This window comes from Balaenoptera acutorostrata, chromosome X (genome assembly GCF_949987535.1).
Source record: "Balaenoptera acutorostrata chromosome X, mBalAcu1.1, whole genome shotgun sequence".
NCBI lineage: Eukaryota > Metazoa > Chordata > Mammalia > Artiodactyla > Balaenopteridae > Balaenoptera > Balaenoptera acutorostrata.
Window position 1 is genome coordinate 61,086,995 of NC_080085.1, and position 26,552 is coordinate 61,113,546.

The window sequence follows — 26,552 nt, forward strand, 5'->3', positions numbered from 1 at the left end:
ACAAAGAAAGATAAAGCCATCACTGATTTCAAACTATATTACAAAGCTACAGTAATCAGAACGGTATGGTATTGGTATAAAAACAGACACATAGACAAAAGGTAAAGAATTGAGAGCCCAGAAATAAACCCAGGCATAGATGGTCAATTATTTGATAAGGGAGCCCTCCGTGGGGGAAAATATTCTTCTTAATAAATGGTGTTCATCACTCCCAAAGTCATTCTATGAGGCCACCATCATACAAAAACCAGACAAAGATGTGACAAAAAAAGAAAACTACAGGCCAGTATCACTGATGAACATAGATGCAAAAATCCTCAACCAAATACTAGCAAACAGAATCCAACAACACATTAAAAGAATCATACACCATGATGAAGTGGGGTTTATCCCAGGAATGCAAGGATTCTTCAATATACGCAAATCAATCAATGTGATACACCATATTAACAAACTGAAGGATAAAAAACATATGATCATCTCGATAGATGCAGAAAAAGCTTTCGACAAAATTCAACACCCATTTATGATAAAAACTCTCCAGAAAGTAGGCATAGAGAGAACTTACCTCAACATAATAAAGGCAATATGACAAACCCACAGACAACATTGCTCTCAATGGTGAAAAACTGAAAGCATTTCCTCTAAGACCAGAAACAAGACAAGGTTGTCCACTCTCACCACTATTATTCAACATAGTTTTGCAAGTTTAGCCACAGCACTCAGAGAAGAAAAAGAAATAAAAGGAACCTAAATCGGAAAAGAAGAAGTAAAGCTGTCACTGTTTGCAGATGACATGATACTATACATAGAGAATCCTAAAGATGCTACCAGAAAACTACTAGAGCTAACCAATGAATTTGGTAAAGTAGCAGGATACAAAATTAATGCACAGAAATCTCTTGCACTCCTATACACTAAGGACGAAAAATATGAAAAGCGAAATTAAGGAAACACTCTCACTTACCATTGCAACAAAAAGAAAAAAAATACCTAGGAATAAACCTACCTAAGGAGACAAAAGACCTGTATGCAGAAAATGATAAGACACTGATAAAAGATATCAAAGATAATACAAACAGATGGAGAGATATACCATGTTTTTGGATTCGAAGAATCTACATTGTGAAAATGACTATACTACCCAAAGCAATCTACAGATTCAATGCAATCCCTATCAAACTACCAATGGCATTTTTCACAGAACTAGAACAAAAAATTTCACATTTTGTATGGAAACACAAAAGACCCCGAATAGCCAAAGCAATCTTGAGAAAGAAAAACGGAGCTGGAGGAATCAGACTCCAGACTTCAGGTGATACTACAAAGCTACAGTAATCAAGACAGTACAGTATTGGCACAAAAACAGAAATACAGATCAATGGAACAGGATAAAAGCCCAGAGATAAACCCATGCACATATGGTCACCGCATCTTTGATAAAGGAGGCAAGAATATACATTGGAGAAAAGACAGCCTCTTCAATAAGTGGTGCTGGGAAAACTGGACAGATACATGTAAAAGAATGAAATTAGAAAACTTCCTAACACCATACACAAAAATAAACTCAAAATGGATTAAAGACCTAAATGTAAGGCCAGACACTCTCAACCTCTTAGAGGAAAACATAGGCAGAACACTCTATGACATAAACCATAGCAAGATCCTTTTTGACCCACCTCCTAGAGAAATGGAAATAAAAACACAAATAAACAAATGGGACCTAATGAAACTTAAAAGCTTTTGCACAGCAAAGGAAACCATAAACAAGACCAAAAGACAACCCTCAGAATGGGAGAAAATATTTTCAAGCGAATCAATGGACAAAGGATTAATCTCCAAAATATTCAAGCAGTTCATGCAGCCCAATATCAAAACAACAAACAACCCAATCCAAAAATGGGCAGAAGACCTAAATAGACATTTTTCAAAGAAGATATACAGATTGCCAACAAACACATGAAAGGATGCTCAACATCACTAATCATTAGAGAAATGCAAATCAAAACTACAATGAGGTATCACCTCACACCGGTCAGAATGGTCATCATCAAAAAATCTACAAACAATAAATGCTGGAGAGGGTGTGGAGAAAAGGGAACCCTCTTGCACTGTTGGTGGGAATGTAAATTGATACAGACACTATGGAGAACCGTATGGAGGTTCCTTCAAAAACTAAAAATAGAACTACCATACGATCCATCAGTCCCACTCCTGGGCATATACCCTGGGAAAACCATAATTCAAAAAGAGACATGTACCGCAATGTTTATTGCAGTACTATTTACAACAGCCAGGGCATGGAAGCAAACTAAGTGTCCATCAAAATATGAATGGATAAGGAAGATGTGGCACATATATATAATGGAATATTGCTCAGCCATAAAAAGAAAAACAAAATTGAGTTATCTGTAGTGAGGTGGATGGACGTAGAGTTTGTCATACAGAGTGAAGTAAGTCAGAAAGAGAAAAACAAATACCGTATGGTAACACATATACATGGAATCTAAAAAAAATAAAAGGTTCTGAAGAACCTAGAGGCAGGACAGAAATAAAGATGCAGACGTAGAGAATGGACTTGAGGACATGTGGAGGGGAAAGGGTAAGCTGGGACGAAGTGAGAGAGTGGCAATGCACATACATACACTACCAAACGTAAAACAGATAGCTAGTGGGAAGGAGCTGCATAGCACAGGGAGATCAGCTCGGTGCTTTGTGACCACCTAGAGGGGTGGGATAGGGAGGGTGGGAGGACGAAGCAAGAGGGAGGGAATATAGGAATATATGTATACGTATAGCTGATTCACTTTGTTATACGGCAGAAACTAACACAACACTGTAAAGCAATTATACTCCAATAAAGGTGTTAAAAAAAATGGTGTTCACTCACAAAAGAATGAAATTGGATCCCTGTCTTATACAACTCAGAAAAATTAACACAAAATGGATTAAAGATTTAAGTGTAAGAGCTGAAATTGTAAAACTCCTAGAAGAAAACATAGGGGAAAAGCTCCTTGACATTGACCTTAACAATGACTTTTTAATATAACATCAAAAGCAGAAGCAACAAAAGTGAAAGTAAACAAGTAGTACTATATGAAACTAAAAAGCATCTGCACAGCAAAAGAATCAATTAACAAAATGAAGAAGCAACCTATGGAATGGGAGAAAATATTTTCAAACTATAAATCTGATAAAGGGCTACTATCCAAAATACATAAGGAACTTGTATAACTCAATAGCAAAAACCCAAATAATCAGATTAATGAATGGGCAGAGGACCTAACAGACATTTTTCCAAAGAAGATATCCAAATGACCAACAAATACATGAAAAGATGCTCCACATCACTAATCATCAGGAAAATGAAAATCAAAACAACAATAAGGTATCATCTCACACCTGTCAGAATGGCTACTATCAAAAAGACAACAGATAACAAGTGTTAGGGAGGGCGTGGAGAAAAAAGAACTCTAGTACACTGCTGGTGGGAAGGTAAATTGGTGCAGCCACTATGAAAAAAGGTATGGAGCTTCCTCAAAAAATTAAAAATAGAGCCACACGTGATTCAGCAATTCCACGTCTGGGCATACATACAAAGGAAATGAAATCACTATCTTGAAGAGATATCTGCACCCCTATGTTCATAGCAGCGTTATTCATAATAGTCAAGACATGGAAACAACAGATGAATGGATGAAGAAAGTGTGGTATATATACAATGAAATATTCTGCCATAAAAAAAGAAGGAAATCCTGCCATCTGTGGCAACATGGATGGACCTTGAGGGCATTATGTTCAGAGAAATAAGTCAGACAGGGAAAGATAAATACTGTATGATCTCACATGTGGAATCTACAAAAAGCCTAACTCATAGAAAAAGAGAGTAGAGTGGTGGTTGCCACAGGCTGGGGGATGAAGGAAATGAACAGTTGGTCAAACGTATAAACTTCCAATTATAAAATGAATAGGTCCTGGAGATCTAATATATAGCATGGTGACTGTAGTTAACAATACTGTATTATATATTCGAATGCTGCTAAGAGAGTAGGTCTTAAGTGTTTTTCACCACAATAAAAAGGTGATGGATGTATTATCTAACTTTATTGTGGTAATCATTTCACAATATGTGTGTGCATCAAATTGAGTTGTACACCTTAAACTTATACAATATGATATGTTAATTATATTTCAATAAAGCTGGATAAAAAGAGATGCCCTTCAATAAGTGAATGGTCAAACAAACTGTAGTGATTCCTTACAATATTATTTGGTGATACAAGAAATGAACTATGAAGCCATGAAAAGACACGGAGGAATCTTAAATGCTTATTGCTAGGGGAAAGAAACCAGTCTGCAAAGGCTACATCCTCTATGTTTCCAACTATACGACATTCTGGAAGAAGCAAAACTATGGCAAAAGTAAAACAACCTGTGGTTGCCAGGAGTTCAGTGGGAGGGAACAAGGGATGAATAGGGAAGCACAGGGGATTGAAACTATTCTCTAAGATACAGTAATGGTACACGGATATCATTATACATTTGTCAAGACCCATAGGATGTACAATACAAAGAGTGAACCCTAATGTAATCTATGGACCTTAGTTCAAAATGAAATATCAGTATTGGCTCAATGTTTTAACAAATATACCACACTAATGCAGGATGTTAACATAGGAGAAACTGAGTATGTGCAGGGGTGGTGGTGGTAAGGAAGTATATGAGAACTCTACTTTCCACTCAGTTTTCCTATAAATCTAAAAGTAACGTCTATTAATTTTTAAAAATGTTTCTAAAGAAAGCACTAAAGGAAAGAAAGAAACAGGATGGAGGTGACAAATATAAAGCACACAGATGTATATTTAACCTCAAATACATCAATTATCACATTAAATGTATAAGAAGTAAGTGCTCCAGCTAAAAAACAAAAATGGTCAAGACTGGGTTAAAAATATTGAACTATATGCTATTCACAACTTGCATACCTAAAACATAAGGATACAGAAAGGTTAAAAGTAAAAGGATTAAGGAAGATACACCTGGAAAATACTAACCAAAGAAAGCTAGTGTGGACGTATTAATATCAGACAGAAATGACATTAAGGCAAAAAGCAATACTAGAAATAGAGAGGATTATTTCATACCAATAAAAACTGTAATTAATGAGAATATATTACAGTGCTAAATCTGTATGCATGAAAAGTACAGTCTTAGATATATAACACAAAAAAGACAAAATTAGATGGAGAAATGCAGAAATTCATAATTTCAAGAGGACATTTTAATACTTCACCTCAGTAATTGATAGAGTAATCACACAAAATTTGGATATAGAAGATTCAAACGAAATGAACAATAAACTTTATCTATCTATCTCCCCTATAACTGCAGAGAACACATTTCTATCAAGAATACACAGAATATTTTAAAAAATGAAACATACTCATAGCAAATCTCAACCTATTTCAAAGGTCCAAGATCAATTACAATGCAATTAAAGTACAAATGAATCATTAAATAGATACCAAGAAAATCCCCATGTTTTTCAAAATTTATATATACCATTTTTACATAATTCATGGGTTAAAGAAGAAACTATAAGAACTGAAAAATATTTTCAATAGTAAAGCAAAGATACTACATATCAAAACTTGTAAACTAGGTATGAGCAATATTCAGGGATGCTGTTAATGTTCTAATTATTCTCTGGGTAGTGGCTACATCAGTTTGTTCACTTTGTGATAATTCATTAGGCCATACACTTATAATTTGTGTGTTTTTCTCTCTATAGGTTATACATCAATAAAAATTTACTTAAAATATCATGGGCTACAGCTAAAGCAGCACTTAGATGAAAATGTATTAAATACATTAGGTAATAAATATATTTTGAGAAGAACACTGTAAATTAATAAGCTAAGGATCCATCTTAAGAAGTTAGAAAAAGACTTGCAAGATAAATCCAAAGAAAGTATAAAGAAGAAAACAATAAAGATACTAGCAGAAATTGCTGAAATATAAAGCAAACATACAATAGAAAGGATGTACAAAGCCAAAACTTTGTTCTTTCAAAATCCTAATAAAATGAACAAATCTCTGGTAAAACAACAAAAAGAGAGAAGGTAGAAGTTACCAAGAAGATATCTGAACAACTTTATGCCAATAAAGTTGAGAATTTAGACAGCATAAAAGCATTTCTAGAAAAATATAATTTACTAAAACTTAATGATTAAACAAGAACCAGAAATACTTGAATAGTCCTATAACTATTAATGTAATTAATTAATAGTCTAAAATCTTCCCATAAAAAGTCAAATCCCAGATAGCATCACATTTTAGGGAAGAAATAATTCAAGTCCTACAAACTTTTCTAGAGAATAGAAAAAAAAGGAACGCTCTGCAACTTTTAAAAAAAATTATTATTTTTTTTGGCTGCACCATGTGGATTGCAGGGATCTTAGTTCTCCAACCAGCGATTAACCCGGGCCCTCAGCAGTGAAAGTGTGGCGTCCTAACCACTGGACTGCCAGGGAATTCCCTGCAACTTATTTTTTGAGGCTAGCATAACCTTCATATCAAAATGTAACACAGACAAAATGAGAAAGAAATATTAGAGCTCAATTTCACTCACAAAGACTGATGCAAATATCCTCAACAAATACTGAAAAACAAAACCTAGTAAAATAGAAAAAGAATAATGTCATGACAGGGTTGGGTTTCTCCTGGGAATGCAAGGTTTATTTAACACTAGAAAATCCATTAATCAGGACATTAATGACATAAAGGAGAAAAAAAAATCATATGACCGTCTTAAAACAAATCAGAAAATCTCTCTGCAAATGAGAGACAAGGAAGGATCCTCCACTAGAGACTTCAGAGAGCGCATGACTTTGGACATCTAACCCCCAGAAGAATAAATTTCTGTTGTTTTAAGCCAACCAGCTTGTGACCTTTTGCTATAGCGGCCGTAGGAAACCAATACCTATATTTATATTTAAATAACAAAAAAACAAGAAACACCCTAAAGCAAATATCATACTTAATGGCAATTTATGGCAAATTTCCATTTTAGATCAGGAACACCAGTTTTATTCCACATGATACTGGAAGCATTAGCCAACACAATAAGGCAAGAAATATACAAGGTATAAGGACTGAAAAGGAGGAAACATAACTGTCATTATTCACAGTTGATATAATTGGGTATGCAGAAAACCCAAAAGAATTTATAAGTGAATTATTGTTAATTATTAAAAGAGTCTAGAAAGGTAACTGTATGGAAGGGGTCTGGAAATATGGTGGTGGTGGCAGTACAGTTTTTCAATTTCTCTGAATCCCCACATGATAAAAGACTGAGCAGGAATTCCCTGGTGGTCCAGTGGTTAGGACTCTGTGCTTCTACTGCAGGGGGCACGGGTTCACTCCCTGGTTGGGGAACTAAGATCCTGCATGCCGCACAGTGCGGCGAAAACAAAAAACAAGCAAACAAAAAAGCAAGAAAAGAAAAAAGACTGAGCATGTAGATGGCAAACCAAAACCTGATAGACAACATTTACAACAAAACTGGATGACAAAGTATCCCCAAGAATTCCTAAAGAAAAATGGGTGGTAACAAAACACCAACAACTACAAGACCTGCATTATATCAGCATCTGTACAGGATGAAGAAGAAAAGGAGGTAACATGCAAGCATCTAATAGACTACAGAAAAGGAGAACCCCAAATAGCTCATAGAAATTCACTAAAAGTACGATGGGGAAATTTAAGAACAGCAGTTCAAATTGGGAGGGAATATGCCTTCCCCATTATTGAGTGAGTACAAGGGCTTCATATAAATAGCCTAAAGAAGTTGAAGCAGTCTAGCCCCCATGAACCCTCAAACTTGACCCACCAGAGCTCTCTTCTAAGGCTCCACAGTGAGGAGAAACTGATAAGAGTACAATCAAAATTGAATAGGACAGAGACAATAGAGATGAAAGAAAGAAAAGGTATAGACCAGTGCTGCCCAACAGCACTTCTGTGATGATGGAAATATTCTACATCTGTGCTACTTAATACAGTAACCACTAGCCACATGTGGCTATTTAGCATCTGAAATGTGACTAGTGCAACTGAAGAACTAAATTTTTTGAATTTTAATTAATTTAAATTTAAACGTGCATAGCTGCATGTGGCTAGTGGCTATCATATTGAATAGTACAAGTCTACAACAAAAATGAAGTAGGCAGGGGGTGTAGAGCCAGGAAATCTCAAAAAGCAAGCTGCCTTATTTTAAAGCACTATAAAAACAAAAACAAAAAGCAAAATCAAAACCACCACCACACACAGAAAAAGGAGCTTTGTGAAGTTAGTAACACTTTCCAAAACCCCACCTCACTGTAAAAGTTAAGAAAAACTAATTTCACATTAAAATGAGAAACAGTAAAGTTTCAAGATAAATACCCCAAAAGTTGTTGTTAAAAAAAATAAAGAGCAGAAAAACACCTCCACAGAAAATGAAAGCATGCAAGAAAAATGTGCCCACAAAACAGATCAAAACTGTAACCGACTATTTCAAAATGAGCTAAAAGACATTAAGAAAAATGATACAAGATATGAAAGAATAGCATAAAACAGAAAAACTCAGAAATGAGGTGCTAGAGCTCAGGAAAAAAGAACACAGAATTACCATATGATCCAACAAGTCTACTCCTAGGTATATACCCAAAAGAATTGAAAATAGGGACTCAGATACTTGCACACCCTTATTCATAGCAACATTATTCACAATAGCCAAAAGGTGGAAGCAACCGAAGTGTCCATCAACAGATAAATGGATAAACAAAAAGTGGTATATAAATTCAATGGAATATTATTCAGTCTTAAAAAGGTAGGGAATTCTGACACATGCTACTACATGGATAAAAATTGAGGACATTATGCTATATGGAATAAGCCAGTCACAAATGGACAAATTGCATAATTCTATTTCTATGAGGTACTTAAAGTAGTCAAAGTCACAGAGACAGAACATAGAATTGTGTTGCCAGGGGCTGAGGAATCGAGGGAGTGGGGAGTTATTGTTTAATGGGCACAGAGTTTCAGCTTTGTGTGATGAAGAGTTCTAGAAATGGATAGTGGTGGTGGTTGCACAATATTGTGTACAGTATGTACTTAATGCCAGTGAACTGTACACTTAAAAATGGTTAAGGTGGTAAATTTTACCATAATTTTAAAAAATCAATTTTATTTCTATATGCTAGCAATGAACAACTAGAAATTAAAATTAAAAGAGTGATACCATTTGCAATTTCATCAAAACATGAATTCTTTGGGATAAAGTTAACAAAATATGTGCAAGATTTTTATGCTGAAAAGTATAAGCTATTGATGAGAGAAATTAAAGACGACCTAAATAGAGAGCTATGCTGTGTTAATGGGTTAGAACACAAAAGTATTATGATGTTAACTGTTCTCAAAATCACCTATAGATTCAATGCAATCCCAGTAAAAACCCCACCAGGCACTTCTGGAGTAATTAACGGGCTGCTTTTACAATTTGTGTAAAAATATAAAGGACTTAGAGTAGCCAAAAGATTCTGAAAAAGAACAAAGTCAGGGACTTACACAGCTTGATTTTAAGACTTACTATAAAACTACAATAATCAAGAAAGTGAGGTATTAGCATAAGGATAGACACACAGAATCAACAGAACAGAGTACAGAAGCAGATCCAAATACTTATGATCAATTACTGATTTTTGACATAAGTACCAAGTAATTCAACTGGGTAAGAATAGTCTTTCAACACTGGGGCTAGAACAACATATCTATATGGGAAAAAATGAACCTTGATCTTTATCTTTTTCTTTCTCTCTCTCTCTCACACACACACACTCAAAATGGATCATAGGCCAAAACATAAAAGCTAAAAACTGTAAAATTTATAGAAGAAAGCACAGAAGAAAAAGTTTGCCATCTTCGGGCAGGCAAAGATTTCTTAGGACACAATAAACATAAACCATAAAAGAAAAGTACAATAAATTTGATTTTATTAAAAGAAATCCCACAACACACCTACTAGGATTCTTAAGGTAAGACAAAAGATACCATATGTTGACAAAGATGTGAATGAACTGGCACTCTCATTCATTGCTGGCAGGAATGTAAAATGGCCTAACTCCTTTGGAAAACAGCTGGATGGCTTCTTATAAACTTAGAAATACACTTACCATATGACCCAGCAACTATATGTCTAGATATTTCCCCAAGAGAAATCAAAACAAATACCCATACAAAGACTTTTACCTTGAAAGTTCATAGTAGTTTCATTCATAATAGCCTCAAAGTGGGAACAATCAAAATGTCCATCAACAGATGGGTGACTCTCCAAAACATTATCTTGAGTGAAAGAAGCCAGACCCCCACTCCCAAAAAAACCCTACATACTGTATGATTCTATTCATATGAAAATCTAGAAAATATAATCTAATCGATAGTAATAGAAAGCATATCAGTCATTGCCTGGGGCTGGGAGTAGAGATGGGGATTGATTGGGAAGGAGCACAAGGAAATCTTTTAGGGTAATGAAAGTATTCTATATATAGATTGGTGAACTGAGTCCACTGGGATATATATTTGTCAAAATCATCTAACAGTATATTTAAAATTAGTGTTTTAAATGTAAATTATACTTCAATAAATTTGATTTTTAAAAGAAATTAATAATGATTTATAAAGGTCTCTTTAGTTCTAAAATTCAATGATCTATGAACTTATAAACCTACAAAATCTTCTTTGACTCTCATAGATTTTTATCATATTACCTGATATCTTAAGGCAATATGGTTGGAAAAGACCTCAAAGTTCTCTTAGTCAAAAATTCTTCTGATGCCTGAATCGTCTCTCTAACATTCACACCAAGTAGTCATTCAGTCTGTGCTTAAATACCTTGAGCCCATTTCAGTTTTTGGACAGGTCTAATTATTAGACAGAGTTTCCTTATAATTACCTGAAATCTCATTCCTTGTAGGTCTCACCTATGGAAACATGCATGGAATAAATCGAATTCTTTTCTCCCTGACAGCCATTCAAATATTAGGAGGGAGCTATCATGTTCTTCCTAAATCTTCCATTTTCCAAGTTTAACATCCATATTTCCTTTAACTATTCTTCAAATGAGATGGTTTTGGGTGTTCTCACCATCCTGAGTGCCTTCCCCCTGACACATTAGGGTTTGTCAACATCCTCCTTCAAGAGTGTTGCCCCCCAGTCCAACACAATACTTCAGGTATGCTGTAACCAGAGCAGAATACAGGGTGATGACCACTCTTCTATATATTATATTTCTATTGATGCTACTTAATTTCAATGAACGTTCTTAGCATTATTGGCTTATGTTGAGCTTACAGTCAGCCAACAACCCCAAATGTTCCATGCATGCTGCTATTAAGCCACATTTCATCTATTCTGTTCTTTTACAGTTGGTTTTAGGGACCCAAGTATAAGATGTTTTGTTGTTCCCTGTTGGTCTTCATCTTTTTAAAATGGGCTCATCATTTCAGCCTGTTGAGGTGCCTTCAGATCTGACTTTGTCTTCTAACACATTATACTTACTCAGTTTTAGGTCATATGTACATTCAATCAATATTCACAAAAGGTCCTCATCTACATATTATTCTAAATTCATATAGTATATACCACACAATTTGATATTCTATTGCAAACATCTTACTTTCTAACTATTTCATACGTGTAAATCTTGTTTTAACAAAAATATTTTAAGCTCATCTATAGGAAGGATCGTCTTCTACTTGTTCTATAGTACGAGGCATAGATTAGGTATTCAATAAATATTTGTTGACTTAAAAGCTAAATTAGAGTGTTTTTACATTATGGCTGTACCAAGAATGAGTCACAATTGACCTTCATCTCATGGTTACTTAAGTGCTAACTTTCTTTTACATCCATACAGATACGTTTGTGGGAAAGGCTATACCAGCCAAAGCATCACAAAATCACTTCAAAATCAATGAGCTATTATAGTACAAACAGAGGCCACAGTGCCATCTAGTGAACATTACTAGTTTACTTCTGCTGATCACAAGCTCATTTTCACTCCTATAATGATGGAAAGGCATGATTTTTAGAACTTCATATAGCAAATAGAACCAATATAAAACCAGCACATGAGTCGTGGTTGTTTTCATTTTAAGTCATATAAATATTCTATTAAATTGTCTCATCTTAGGGCTGTTGTAGATCTTATGACCATACTGTGCTTTGAGATTATGCTTTAGTCTTATCAATCTATAGTAATACCAACGACATTCATGTACCTAAACTGCAGTTGCAAGCAGAGGATGGAATTTCTGTACTGAGTTAAAGAGTACCCCATTGTCTATTACTATTAACTTACAGACTATCACCAAAACAATCCATTATCTCTCTCTTAACAAAAATTAAACTTTATTATGATTTGCAGCAAATCCCATTATATCAAGTTGTGATAAATTGCTCCTATACTTGTAACCCAAGCTCATTTCCTCCATACTAAGTCTGTCCATGCAAACCTATCACTTTCACAAATGAAACACTTTAAATTCTTCAAAAATAATATAATAAAATTAGGTTATTGGGCTTAAGGTGCTATAAATTCCCCAAAGGCAGAGTTGATGTCTATGAAACTACAGTCTAATATTGCCTCATAAAACGTACTGGAGATAGTCTAATAGTAGTCTAATATTACCTCATAAAACGTACTGGAGATACTCAAGAGGTGGGATACTCTGAGGTGGGATACTCAACAGATAATGGCAATTAAAATTTTATATTTATATGAATTAGAAAATAAACTAAAGAAATTAGCTAAATTTAGCATTGTTATCTCAAAATGATGTCACCAAATGCATGAACTGATGAATCTGTAACATAATCTACTAAGAGTTCAGAGGAATATACTCTCCAAATTCTTTAACCCACCCAAATTAACTTCTCACCTATGATTCAATATTTCATGTTGAAAAGAAAGGAACTGAGCTAGAGAAAGGAATAATGGGGTGATTTTTTAAATAACATAATCTCATTCATTTCTGGTAATCAAACGCACTCACAGATCTTGATCACTTTTAATCTCCAATTATCCACAGCAGCAAGGATAGAAATAGCATGAACAAATGGAATTCCTGTATTAGGGAACCTGATTCACAGGTATTTATGGAGTCTCTATGACTATTTTTTTAATGTAATGAGTGCTTACTATGCATTAGGCTCTATGCTAGACATCAGACAAAATAAAGATAAGATATGGTCCTATCTTCAAGGAGAAAGCGATTTAATAGGGAGCTAAGACAGGTATAAAAACAACTAGAATACAAGGTAGAACATAAGTACCAAGGTATAAATAGAAGTGTTACAAATTCTTAGAGGAAGACCAAGACTCAGAAATTTCCTTAGACTGTCATTAGGATCTAAGCTTTCAAAAAGGAATTTCAAAAGGTAGGGATGCACGGAAGAGGTAATTTGCAATAGAGAAGCATGGATGAAGTTACAGAGGTAGAAAAGCATAGATCATGGTTAGGAAGCAGCAGGTACTCCAGTTGGGAACAAACATAGCACATGTGTAGAGGAAATAAAAAAGGATTATTTTATTTAAAGATTATGGAGGGGGGGACCTTCAAGATGGCAGAGGAGTAAGACGTGGAGATCACCCTCCTCCACACAAATACATCAGAAATACATCTACATGTGGAACAGCTGCCACAGAACACCTATTGAATGCTGGTAGAAGACCTCAGACTTCCCAAAAGGCAAGAAACTCCCCACATACCTGGGTAGGGCAAAAGAAAAAAGAAAAAACAGAGACAAAAGAATAGGGACAGGACCTGCACCTCTGGGAGGGAGCTGTGAAGGAGGAAAAGTTTCCACACACTAGGAAGCCCCTTCACTGGCGGAGATGAGGGATGGGCGGGGGGTGGGGGGGAGCTTCAGAGCCATGGAGGAGAACACAGCAACAGGGGTGCAGAAGGCAAAGCAGAGAGATTCCTGCACAGAGGATCAGTGCCGACCAGCACTCAGCAGCCCAAGAGGTTTGTCTGCTGACCTGCCAGGGCTGATGGCGGCTGGGAGCTCAGGCTCGGGCTTCAGAGGGCAGATCCCAGGGAGAGGACTGGGGTTGGCTGTGTGAACACAGCCTGAAGGGGGCTAGTGCGCCACAGCTAGCCAGGAGGGAATCTGGGGAAAACTCTAGTCCTGACTAAGAGGCAAGAGACCATTGTTTCGGGGAGCACGAGGAGAAGGGATTCCTTCCCTGTCTGCCCACAGAAGGCAGAGCACCACCTAAATAAGCTCCAGAGACAGGCGTGAGCTGCAGCTATCAGCTCAGACACCAGACATGGGCATGAAATGCTAACACTGTTGCTGCAGCCACCAAGAAGCCTGTGTGCAAGCACAGGTCACTATCCACACTGCCCCCCAAGAGCCTGTGCAACCCACCACTGCCAGGGTCCCGTGACCCAGGGACAACTTCCCCGGGAGAACACATGGCAAGCCTCAGGCTGTTGTAAAGTCACACTGGCCTCTGCCACCGCAGGCTCGCCCTGCATTCCAATTATAACTACTGTACCCCTCCCTCCGCCCCCATGAGTGAGCCGGAGCCCCTTAATCAGCCACTGCTTTAACCCCATCCTGTCTGGGCGGGAAGAGAAGCCGGAGGACAACTTACACGCAGAGGTGGGGCCCAAACCAAAGCTAAACTCCAGGAACTGTGTGAACAAAGAAGAGAAAGGGAAATTTCTCCGTGCAGCATCAGGAACAGCAGATTAAATCCCCACAATCAACCTGAGGTACCTTGCATCTGTGGTACACCTCAAGAGACAACGAGTCAACCCAAAACTGAGGCAGTAGACTTTGGGAACAACTGTAGACTTGGGGTTTGCTGTCTGCGGCTGACTTGTTTCTGATTTTTACGTTTATGTTAGTATAGTTTTTAGCACTTCTCTTCATTGATAGATTTGTTTATTGGTTTGGTTGCTCCTTTTTTTAAAAAATTTTCTTATTTTAATAATTTTATTTTATTTTTAATTATTTGTTTCTTTCTTTTTTTCCTCCCTTTTCTTCTGAGCTGTGTGGCTGACAGGGTCTTGGTGCTCCGGCCTGGTGTCAGGCCTGAGCCTCTGAGGCGGGAGAGCCGAGTTCAGGGCACTGGACCACCAGAGACCTCCCGGCCCCACGTAATATCAATCGGTGAGAGCTCTCCCAGAGATCTCCGTCTCAATGCTAAGACCCAGTTCCACCCAGCGTCCAGCAAGCTCCAGTGCTGGATGCCCCATGCCAAACAACTAGCAAGACAGGAACACAACCCCACCCATTAGCAGACAGGCTGCTTAAAATCATACTAAGTTCACAGACACCTCAAAACATACCACCGGACGCAGCCCTGTCCACTGGAAAGACAAGAGCCAGCCCCACCCAGCAGAAGACAGGCACAAATCCCCTCACCAGGAAGCCTACAGAAGCCACTGAACAAAACTTACCCACTAGGGGCAGACACCAAAAACAAAAGGAACTACGAACCTTCAGTCTCCGAAAAGGAGACCCCAAACACAGTAAGTTAAACAAAATGAGAAGACAGAGAAACACATAACAGATGAAGAAGCAACGTAAAAACCCATCAGACCAAACAAATGAAGAGGAAATAGGCAGTCTACCTGAAAAAGAATTCAGAGCAATGATAGTAAAGTTGATCCAAGATCTTGGATATAGAATGGAGAAAATTAAAAAAAACGTTTAACAAGGACCTAAAAGAACCAAAGAGCAAACAAACAATGATGAACAACACAATAAATGAAATTAAAAATTCTCTAGAAGGAATCAATAGCAGAATAACTGAGGCAGAAGAACGGATAAGTGACCTGGAAGATAAAATAGTGGAAATACCTACCACAGAGCAGAATAAAGAAAAAAGAATGAAAAGAATTGAGGACAGTCTTAGAGACTTCTGGGACAACATTAAACGCACCACCATTCGAATTACATGGGTCACAGAAGAAGAAGAGAAAAAGAAAGGGACTGAGAAAATATTTGAAGAGATTATAGTTGAAAACTTCCCTAATATGAGAAAGGAAATAGTCAACCAAGTCCAGGAAGCACAGGAGTCCCATACATGATAAATCCAAGGAGAAACACGCCAAGACACATATTAATCAAACAAAAAAAATTAAATGCAAGGAAAAAATATTAAAAGCAGCAAGGGAAAAGCAACAAATAATATACAAGGGAATCCCCATAAGCTTAACAGCTGATCTTTCAGCAGAAACTCTGCAAGTCACAAGGGAGTGGCAGGACATATTTAAAGTGATGAAAGGGAAAAACCTACAACCAAGATTACTCTACCCAGCAAGGATCTCATTCAGATTTGATGGAGAAATTGAAACACTTACAGACAAGCAAAAGTTAAGAGAATTCAGCACCACCAAACGAGCTTTACAACAAATCCTAAAGGAAACTCTCTAGGCAGGAAACACAAGAGAAGGAAAAGACCTACAAAAACAAACCCAAAACAATTAAGAAAATGGTAATAGGAACATACATATCAATAATTACCTTAAATGTAAATGGATCAAATGCTCCAACCAAAACACACAGACTGGCTGAATGAATAAAAAACAAGGCCTGTATATATGCTGTCTATAAGAGACCCACTTCAGACCTAGGGACACATGCAGACTGAAAGTGAGGGGATGGAAAAAGATATTCCATGCAAATGGAAATCAAAAGAAAGCTGGAGTAGCAATTCTCATATCAGACAAAATAGACTTTAAAATAAACACTATTAGGGCTTCCCTGGTGGCGCAGTGGTTGAGAATCTGCCTGCTAATGCAGGGAACACGGGTTCGAGCCCTGGTCTGGGAAGATCCCACATGCCATGGAGCGGCTGGGCCCGTGAGCCACAACTACTGAGCCTGCGCGTCTGGAGCCTGTGCCCCGCAACGGGAGGGGCCGCGATGGTGAGAGGCCCGCGCACCGCGATGAAGAGCGGTCCCTGCACCGCGATGAAGAGTGGCCCCCACTTGCCGTAACTGGAGAAAGCCCTCGCACGAACCGAAGACCCAACACAGCCAAAAATAAAGAAATAAATAAATAAAGTAGCTATAAAAAAAAAAATTAAAAAAAAATAAAAAAAAAGAACTCCTGCTAAAATAAACACTATTACAAGAGACAAAGAAGGACACTATATAATGATCAAGGGATCAATCCAAGAAGAAGATATAACAATTGTAAATATTTGTGCACCCAACGTAGAAGCACCTCAATACATAAAGCAAATGCTAACAGCCAAAAAAGGGGAAATCGACAGTAACACAATAATCGTAGAGGACATTAATTAACACCCCACTTTCACCAATGAATAGATCATCCAAAATGAAAAAATATAAGGAAACACAAACTTTAAATGATACATTAAACAAAATGGACTTAATTGATATTTATAGGACATTCCATCCAAAAACAACAGAATACACTTTCTTCTCAAGTGCTCATGGACATTCTCCAGGACAGATCACAACTTGGGTTACAAATCAAGCCTTGGTAAATTTCAAAAAGTTGAAATTGTATCAAGTATCTTTTCCGACCACAAAGCAATGAGACTAGATATCAATTACAGCAAAAAAATCTGTAAAAAATAAGAACACATGGAGGCTAAACAATACACTACTAAATAACCAAGAGATAACTGAAGAAATCAAAGAGGAAATCAAAAAATACCTAGAAACAAATGACAATGAAAACACGACGACCCAAAACCCATGGGATTCAGCAAAAGCAATTCTAAGAGGGAAGTTTATAGAAATACAATCCTACCTCAAGAAACAAGAAACATCTCAAATAAACAACCCAACCTTACACCTAAAGCAATTACAGAAAGAACCAAAAAAACCCCAAAGTTAGCAGAAGGAAAGAAATCATAAAGATCAGATCAGAAATAAATGAAAATGAAATGAAGGAAACAATAGCAAAGGTCAATAAAACTAAAAGCTGGTTCTTTGAGAATATAAACAAAATTGATAAATCATTAGGCAGACTCATCAAGAAAAAAAGGGAGAAGACTCAAATCAATAGAATTAGAAATGAAAAAGGAGAAGTAACAACTGATACTGCAGAAATACAAAGGATCATGAAAGATTACTACAAGCAACAATATGCCAATAAAATGGACAACCTGGAAGAAATGGACAAACTCTTAGAAATGCACAACCTTCCGAGACTGAACCAGGAAGAAATAGAAAATATGAACAGACCAATCACAAGCACTGAAATTGAAACTGTGATTAAAAATCTTCCAACAAACAAAAGCCCAGGACCAGATGGCTTCACAGGCGAATTCTATCAAACATTTACAGAAGAGCTAACACCTATCCTTCTCAAACTCTTCCAAAATATAGCAGAGGGAGGAACACTCCCAAAGTCATTCCACGAGGCCACCATCACCCTGATACCAAAACCAGACAAAGATGTCACAAAAAAAGAAATCTACAGGCCAATATCACTGATGAACACAGATGCAAAAATCCTCAACAAAATACTAGGAAACAGAATCCAACAGCACATTAAAAGGATCATACACCATGATCAAGTGGGGTTTTTTCCCAGGAATGCAAGGATACTTCAGTATATAGAAATCAGTCAATGTGATACACCATATTAACAAAGTGAAGGACAAATCCATATGATAATCTCAATAGATGCAGAGAAAGCTTTCGACAAAATTCAACACCCATTTATGATAAAAACTCTCCGGAAAGTAGGCATAGAGGGAACCTACCTCAACATAATAAAGGCCATATATGACAAACCCACAGCCAACATCATTCTCAGTGTCGAAAAACTGAAACCATTTCCTCTAAAATCAGGAACAAGACAAGGATGTCCACTCTCACCACTATTATTCAACATAGCTTTGGAAGTTTTAGCCACAGCAATCAGAGAAGAAAAAGAAATTAAAGGAATCCATATCGGAAAAGAAGAAGTAAAGCTGTCACTGTTTGCAGATGACATGATACTATACATAGAGAATCATAAAGATGCTACCAGAAAACTACTAGAGCTAATCAATGAATGTGGTAAAGTAGCAGGATACAAAATTAATGCACAGAAATCTCTTGCATTTCTATACACTAAGGATGAAAAATCTTAAAGAGTAAATAAGGAAACACTCCCATTTGCCACTGCAACGAAAAGAATAAAATACCTAGGAACAAACCTACCTAAGGAGACAAAAGACCTGTATGCAGAAAATTATAAGACTGATGAACGAAATCAAAGATGATACAAACAGATGGAGAGATATACCATGTCTCTGGATTGGAAGAATCAACACTGTGAAAATGACTCTACTACCCAAAGCAATCTACAGATTCAATGCAATCCCTATCAAACTACCAATGGCATTTTTCACAGAACTAGAAGAAAAAATTTCACAATTTGTTGGAAACACAAAAGACCCCAAATAGCCAGAGCAATCTTGAGAAAGAAAAACAGAGGGGGAGGAATCAGACTCCCAGACATCAGACTATATTACAAAGCTACAGTAATCAAGACAGTACGGTACTGGCACAAAAACAGAAATATAGATCAACGGAACAGGATAGAAAGCCCAGAGGTAAACCCACGCACATATGGTCACCTTATCTTTGATAAAAGAGGCAAGAATATACAATGGAGAATAGACAGCCTCTTCAGTAAGTGGTGCTCAGAAAACTGGACAGCCACTTGTAAAAGAATGAAATTAGAACACTTTCCAACACCATACAAAAAATAAACTCAAAATGGATTAAATACCTAAATGTAATAAGGCCAGACACTATAAAACTCTTGGAGGAAAACAAAGGAAGAACACTCTTTGACATAAATCACAGCAAGATCCTTTTTGAATCACCTCCTAGAGAAATGGAAATAAAAACAAAAATAAACAACTGGGACCTAATGAAACTTAAAAGCTTTTGCAAAGCAAAGGAAACCATAAAGAAGACGAAAAGACAATCCTCAGAATGGGAGAAAATATTTGCAAATGAAGCAACTGACAAAGGATTAATCTCCAAAATATACAAGCAGCTCATGTACCTCAATATCAAAAAAACAAACCCAATCCAAAAATGGGCAGAAGACCTAAATAGACATTTCTCCAAAGAAGATATACATATTGTCAATAAACACATGAAAGGATGCTCAACATCATTAATCATTAGAGAAATGCAAATCAAAACTACAGTGTGGTATCACCTCACACTGGTCAGAATGGCCATCATCAAAAAATCTACAAACAATAAATGCTGGAGAGCGTGTGGAGAAAAGGGAACCCTCTTGCACTCTTGGTGGGAATGTAAATTGATACAGCCACTATGGAGAACAGTATGGAGGTTCCTTAAAAAACTAAAAATAGAACTACCATATGACCTAGCAATCCCACTCATGGGCATATACCCTGAGAAAACCATAATTCAAAAAGGGTCATGTACCACAATATTCATTGCAGCTCTATTCACAATAGCCAGGACGTGGAAGCAACCTAAGTGTCCATTGACAGATGAATGGATAAAGATGTAGCATATATATACAATGGAATATTACTCAGCCATAAAAAGAAACGAAATTGAGTTATTTAGTGAGGTGGATGGACCTAGAGTCTGTCATACAGAGTGAAGTAAGTCAGAAAGAGAAAAACTAATGCCATATGCTAACACATATATATGGAATCTAAAAAAAATGGTTCTGATGAATCTAAGGGCAGGACAGGAATAAATACGCAGACATAGGAATGGACTTGAGGACATGGAGAGAGGGAAGGGTAAGCTGGGACGAAGTGAGAGAGTGGCACTGACATATATACACTACCAAATGTAAAATAGCTAGCTAGTGGGAAGCAGCTGCATCGCACGGGGAGATCAGCTGTGTGCTTTGTGTCCACCTAGAGGGGTGGGATAGGGAGGGTGAGAGGGAGACGCAAGAGGGAGGGGATATGGGGATATATGCATACATATAGCTGATTCACTTCGTTATACCGCAGAAACTAACACAACATTGTACAGCAATTATACTACAATAGATTTTTTTAAAAAATTATAAAAAAAAAATAAAGATTATGGAGGACCTTAAGTCTAAGGAATTTGGTCTTTATTTACAGGGTGCCACTGAAAATTATTGAGCACGATACAATAATCAGTTAGATTTTTCCAGTAGTCTTAGAGGTAATGAGGGCTTGGCATAGGGTAGTGAGGTAAAGATGGAAGGGGCGACAGCTGGCAAAAATATTGCAGAGGTAGAATTGACCAGATGTGGCACACGACTGAATATAGGGGGAGAAGAAAGAATCCATGAATCTAAGATTTCAGTCTTAGATAGCCGTATATACCCAAAGACAGTAGAAAAGTGGATGTGGGCTATGAGAGAGATCAGGGCTAGAGATATAGATTTGGGTATGGAGAGCTGAAGCTAAGAAAACAGTTGATGAATTTCTGAGGGGATAGTGTACAACAGAAATAAAAGAAGGGAGAAGAGAATAAATTCAACAAATGTTTATTGAAAACTTACCATGTACCAAGCGTGTTCATGGGTGTTAAGGATAAAATGGAGAATGAGATCAACAGTACCTGCCCTCATCCAACATTTATTTGGGAAAAGAGACTACCAATAACATAAATAAAAAAGGAACAGTCAGAGCAATAGGATTAAGAGAGTATGTCAGGGATTCCCTGGTGGCGCAGTGGTTGAGAATCTGCCTGCCAATGCAGGGGACACAGGTTCGAGCCCTGGTCTGGGAAGATCCCACATGCCACGGGGTAACTGGGCCTGTGAGCCACAACTACTGAGCCTGCGCGTCTGGAGCCTGTGCTCCGCAACAAGATAGGCTGCGATAGTGAGAGGCCCGCGCACCGCGATGAAGAGTGGCCCCCGCTCGCCACAACTAGAGAAAGCCTTCGCACAGAAACGAAGACCCAACACAGCCAAAAGTAATAAATAAATAAATTAATTAATTTTAAAAAAAAGAGAGTATGTCATACATAGAATACAAATTTACAATTACCAAAGAGGAAGGGAGGCGGGGAAGGGATAAATTAGGAGTTTGGGATTAGCAGATACAAACTACTATACATAGAACAGATAAAACAACAAGGTCCTACTGTATAACACAGGGAACTATATTCAGTATCTTGTAATAAACCATAATGGAAAAGAATATGATAAAGATATATATATATATAGATATATCTGAATCACTTTGCTGTATACCAGAAACTAACAACACAACACTGTAAATCATCTATAATTCAATAAAAAAAAGAGAGTATGTCATTAGAAGCCAAAGAGAAAGTTTCTAGAAGGAAAAAGTAGTATTATATTCTCTCGTGCTGGAGAGACCAGAGGACAAAATGGACTGAGGGAAGAAATCATTAGACTTGATCATTAAAAGGTCACTAGCGGGGCTTCCCTGGTGGTGCAGTGGTCAAGAATCCACCTGCCAATGCAGAGGACACGGGTTTGAGCCCTGGTCCAGGAAGATCCCACATGCCGCGGAGCAACTAAGCCCGTGCGCCACAACTACTGAGCCTGCGCTCTAGAGCCCATTAGCCGCAACTACTGAAGCCCACATGCCTAGAGCCCGTGCTCCGCAACAAAAGAAGCCACCGCAGTGAGAAGCCCGTGCACCGCAATGAAGAGTAGCCCCTGCTCGCCACAACTAGAGAAAGCCCGCACCCAGCAACAAAGACCCAACGCAGCCAAAAATAAATAAATACATTTATTAAAAAAAAAAGGTCACTAGTGATATTCAAGAGCAGTTTATAGAATCAGATGCAAAAATCATCAAGAGGGAAGTAGGTGGTGAGGCCAAAAACCTTAGAGAGTCATTCTTGTCTCTTTTTTTCTCTCTTATCCTACATCTGGTTTGTCAGAGAATTCTGTCAGCTTTATTTTCATATTCTATCCAGAATCTGACCACTTCTCACCATCCATACTTCCTTCATCCTGGTCCATGCCGCCATCATCTCTTGCCTAGATTATTTCAGTGGCCACCTAAACTGGTCTCCCTGCTTCCACCCTTGCATCCAGCTCAGTCTATTCAACACAGTGGCCGAGTGATTTTATTAAAATGCAAGTCAGATCTTGACACTCCTGTGTCCCAAACCCTCCCACTGGCTCCCCATCTCACTTAGACTTAATGACACAAATCTTTACAATGAACTACAATGTCTTTCTTACATGATCTGTTTCCCCACTGCTTCCTTGATCACATCTCCTGTTTTCCCTAATATTCCCTCTGCTCCAGCCACACTAGTCTCTTTGCTGTTCCTCAAACACTACATATAGGCTCCTACCCCACACACCAGAGCCTTTGCATTTGCTACTCCCTCTGTCTGGAATGCTCTTTTTAAAGGTATCCTCATAGCCAGATCCCTCATTTCCTCAGGTCTCTACTCAAAAACTACCTTCTCACTGAGGCCCTCTCTGGCCACCTTGTCTAAAATTCCAACCCTTCATTCCTCCTCTAAAACATTTAATACTACCCTTTCCTACTTAGTTTTCTCTTTAGCACTTATCACTATCTAATATAACAGGGTCAGCAAACTATGGCCTTTGGGCTCCATCCAGCCTACCAACTATCAAGCTAAGTTTTACTTTTTTAAAAGGTTGAAAAAAATCAAAAAAAGAATACTTTATGACACAAAAAATTATATGAAATTCAAATTTCAGTGTTCCTAAATATAAAGTTTTGTTGGAACAAAGCCATGCCAATTTGTTTACATATGGTCTACGCCTGATTTCATGGTACAACAGCACAGTTGAGTAGCTGCAAGAGAGACTGTATGGCCTAGAAAACCTAAAATATTTACTATGTGGTTCTGTATAGAAAATTTGCTGACCTCTCTAATATACCATAATATTTATCTTTTTATTGTCTGTCTCTCCTAGTAGAATATAAACTCTGTGGGGGTAGGGGGTTTTGTCTATTTGCCTAGTACAGTATTTAACATGTAGTCGACAGTTAATAAATATTTTTTGAATAAACGAATACTAAAAAAATATAGGCAGTAATTTTAGGTTATAAAGTTTGGTGATGAAAGGAAGGACAAACTATAATTTGGGGAGGATGACAAGGTTGAAGAAAGGTTTTTGAATAAAGAAGGCCTAAAAATAATTGTAGTGACAGGGGAAAGAAACAGTAGAGAGAGAAAGATGAAAGAGTTAGGGTTGAGATTTGTAGGGAAGGTCCCCTGGGAAAGTTACTTCTTTCTCAGAGATAAGGGAGAAGAAAGAATGGATAAAGAGAGAAGGTGATGAAGTTCATGTCAGTGGCTACAAGCCCAGGAAATTAGAAGATAAGGTTTTCTTCTAAAAGGAAGGATAAGGCATAGGTGCTTAGGGATAAAAAAAAATGTTTTGGAATCACCAAGGATTGGTGAGGAGTATGACAGAAAGTCAACAAGAGTCAGTTTTACTTAGTGCCTATATGAAAACTATGAAATTTTAGCAGATTCAATAAATATGGTTTCACAAAATTTCTGAACAGTACTCAAGTAGATCCAGGGAAGGAGTGAAAAAAGCAGACAATAAAAATTAACAAGACTAGGTGGGAATAGCAAAATAGTAAAATATGATGAACTGTGTAACTGTTTCACCTTTCTTCATCTGTCTTAGTGCACAGTAGAGTATTCCTTACTTATGGAGGTATCAAATCAATATCTGCTAAGTTTAAGACAGGAAGGATGAAATGGAGAAATATACTAACAGTAATCAACAAGGCAATCTGGCCTTAAATGATATAATCACAAACTGAGTATACATATTAGGACCTGCCTGGTTTCCTGCTCTCTTCTTCTTCCCCTCCTTACTACTAATACCATTTGAACTCCCAATTACAGGTTCAGTCCTACACTAGGCTCTAGGACCAAACTTGACATTAGTTAGAGGAAATTTAAGAAGCAGTGCTTCAAGTCTTAGAAGACTGTATCATCTATTCACTTTGTATTCTTTTTCTGGTAATTGCATCCCAGTCTGGCTCCCTATGCCTGAGCTCCACTCTTAAAAAGAGCCTCATGTTCCATTCACTTTAGGTTTGGAGCTCGACCTTGCTCTTTCTAGTCTATCTACACATACCCCCAGTGATGCAAAGATTTGAGTCCTGCATCTGAGTCCAAATGATTGAAGACCTGTTCCCTGCTGATATGCTTATGTGATGTCAACTACCTATGTGCCTAACTTATGGAATCTTTCCAACACTTAAATTTCCCCCATTGCCATAATCTTCTGATCTGCCCATTAGGATACCCTGATGCCAGCTGCTTGGCTGAGTCAAAGGCAACTTGTTCATCTCTGTAACTTCAGAGACTATCACAGTATCTCATACTATGTTCTTTCTATCTTGACTAGGTGATTACACATCCTTCCTTGGCCTGCAGATGTATCCATCCCCCCAGGTGGCACGTCTAGCTCCAGGTCCAGGTCCTTCCCAATCTTCCAGGTTAACATAAATCATAGAGTTACAAAAGCTTTGTGATTGCCTTCTTTACAGGTCTTTAAGTAAGCAGTAGGAAACTCTTTCTGAAATAGGTAACGGTATTCTAAGCAGAAATATAATGAATTAGGTAACAAAATCTATGTGACATCTTCTTTTCAGGTCTTTAAGTAAACAGTAGTCAACCATCTTTCTGAAACACTTAAATGCTAGCCTGTGTAGAAATACGATGAATTAAGTAACCTTCCAACTTCTCTTTCAGGACCGTGAATTTATAACAAACAAACTAAATGGTAAATATTCTTTTGAAAGAAAATCTGAAGTATTTATTAAGGTAAACAACCCTTCAAAGTAAACAAATCTTCAAAGAAAATGTCTAAAATTACAACCCTTAATCACGTATTTTCCCCTAAATTTGTTATTAAAACTTAAAAAGCAACAAAAACCTTCATATTTTATCTGGATCCATACTTGTACTTCTTGTTTTTCGTCTTACCACAAGACAATACACCCCATCCCATTATGTGCATACTATATGATAACCAAAGGAAGAAATGTCCCAAATGCTTTGGGGAGTATGAATGGCTCTATCCTCAAGCAAGTTTTATCCCTTTTACCTTCTAGAATTTTGTCCTGATAAGAAATCAAATGCTGAACATTTTTTTAGATTGGTTGGAAAGGCAAAAGATAACCCAGAAAGTAAAAGAACGATATTTCATCCAAGTGTTTGCTCTCACTGAATGCTTGACCCAAAAAAATGTGTACCTTAAAATTTATTCTGCTTCAAAGGACAATACTGCAGATGGTTAGCAGCAGATAACTTTGTTCATGAATTGCAATGATATATTACCTTTCAGAACAGGGTGTTAAAAATAAACAGTAAGTAATGGAATTAAGAGTCTCCAAATTTTCTCTCCTTTTGGGAAGTTCCATTCATTAATGTTTATAGTGTGCAAGTCAGGAAAATATCAATTTGACTTTGTTCTGTATGAAGTAACTCTCAGACATCCTAACCTAATAGCCAAGAAGTCACACCACTACAACCATCTCTCTGCCATTGACC

General features: G+C 37.3%; 1 protein-coding gene across 1 annotated transcript in view; it reads right to left on the minus strand.

The window, feature by feature from the left end:
* Positions 1 to 26,552, minus strand: part of TEX11 (testis expressed 11) — a 340,481-nt gene that overhangs the window by 113,455 nt on the left and 200,474 nt on the right. The gene's annotated exons all lie outside the window — the stretch shown is intronic.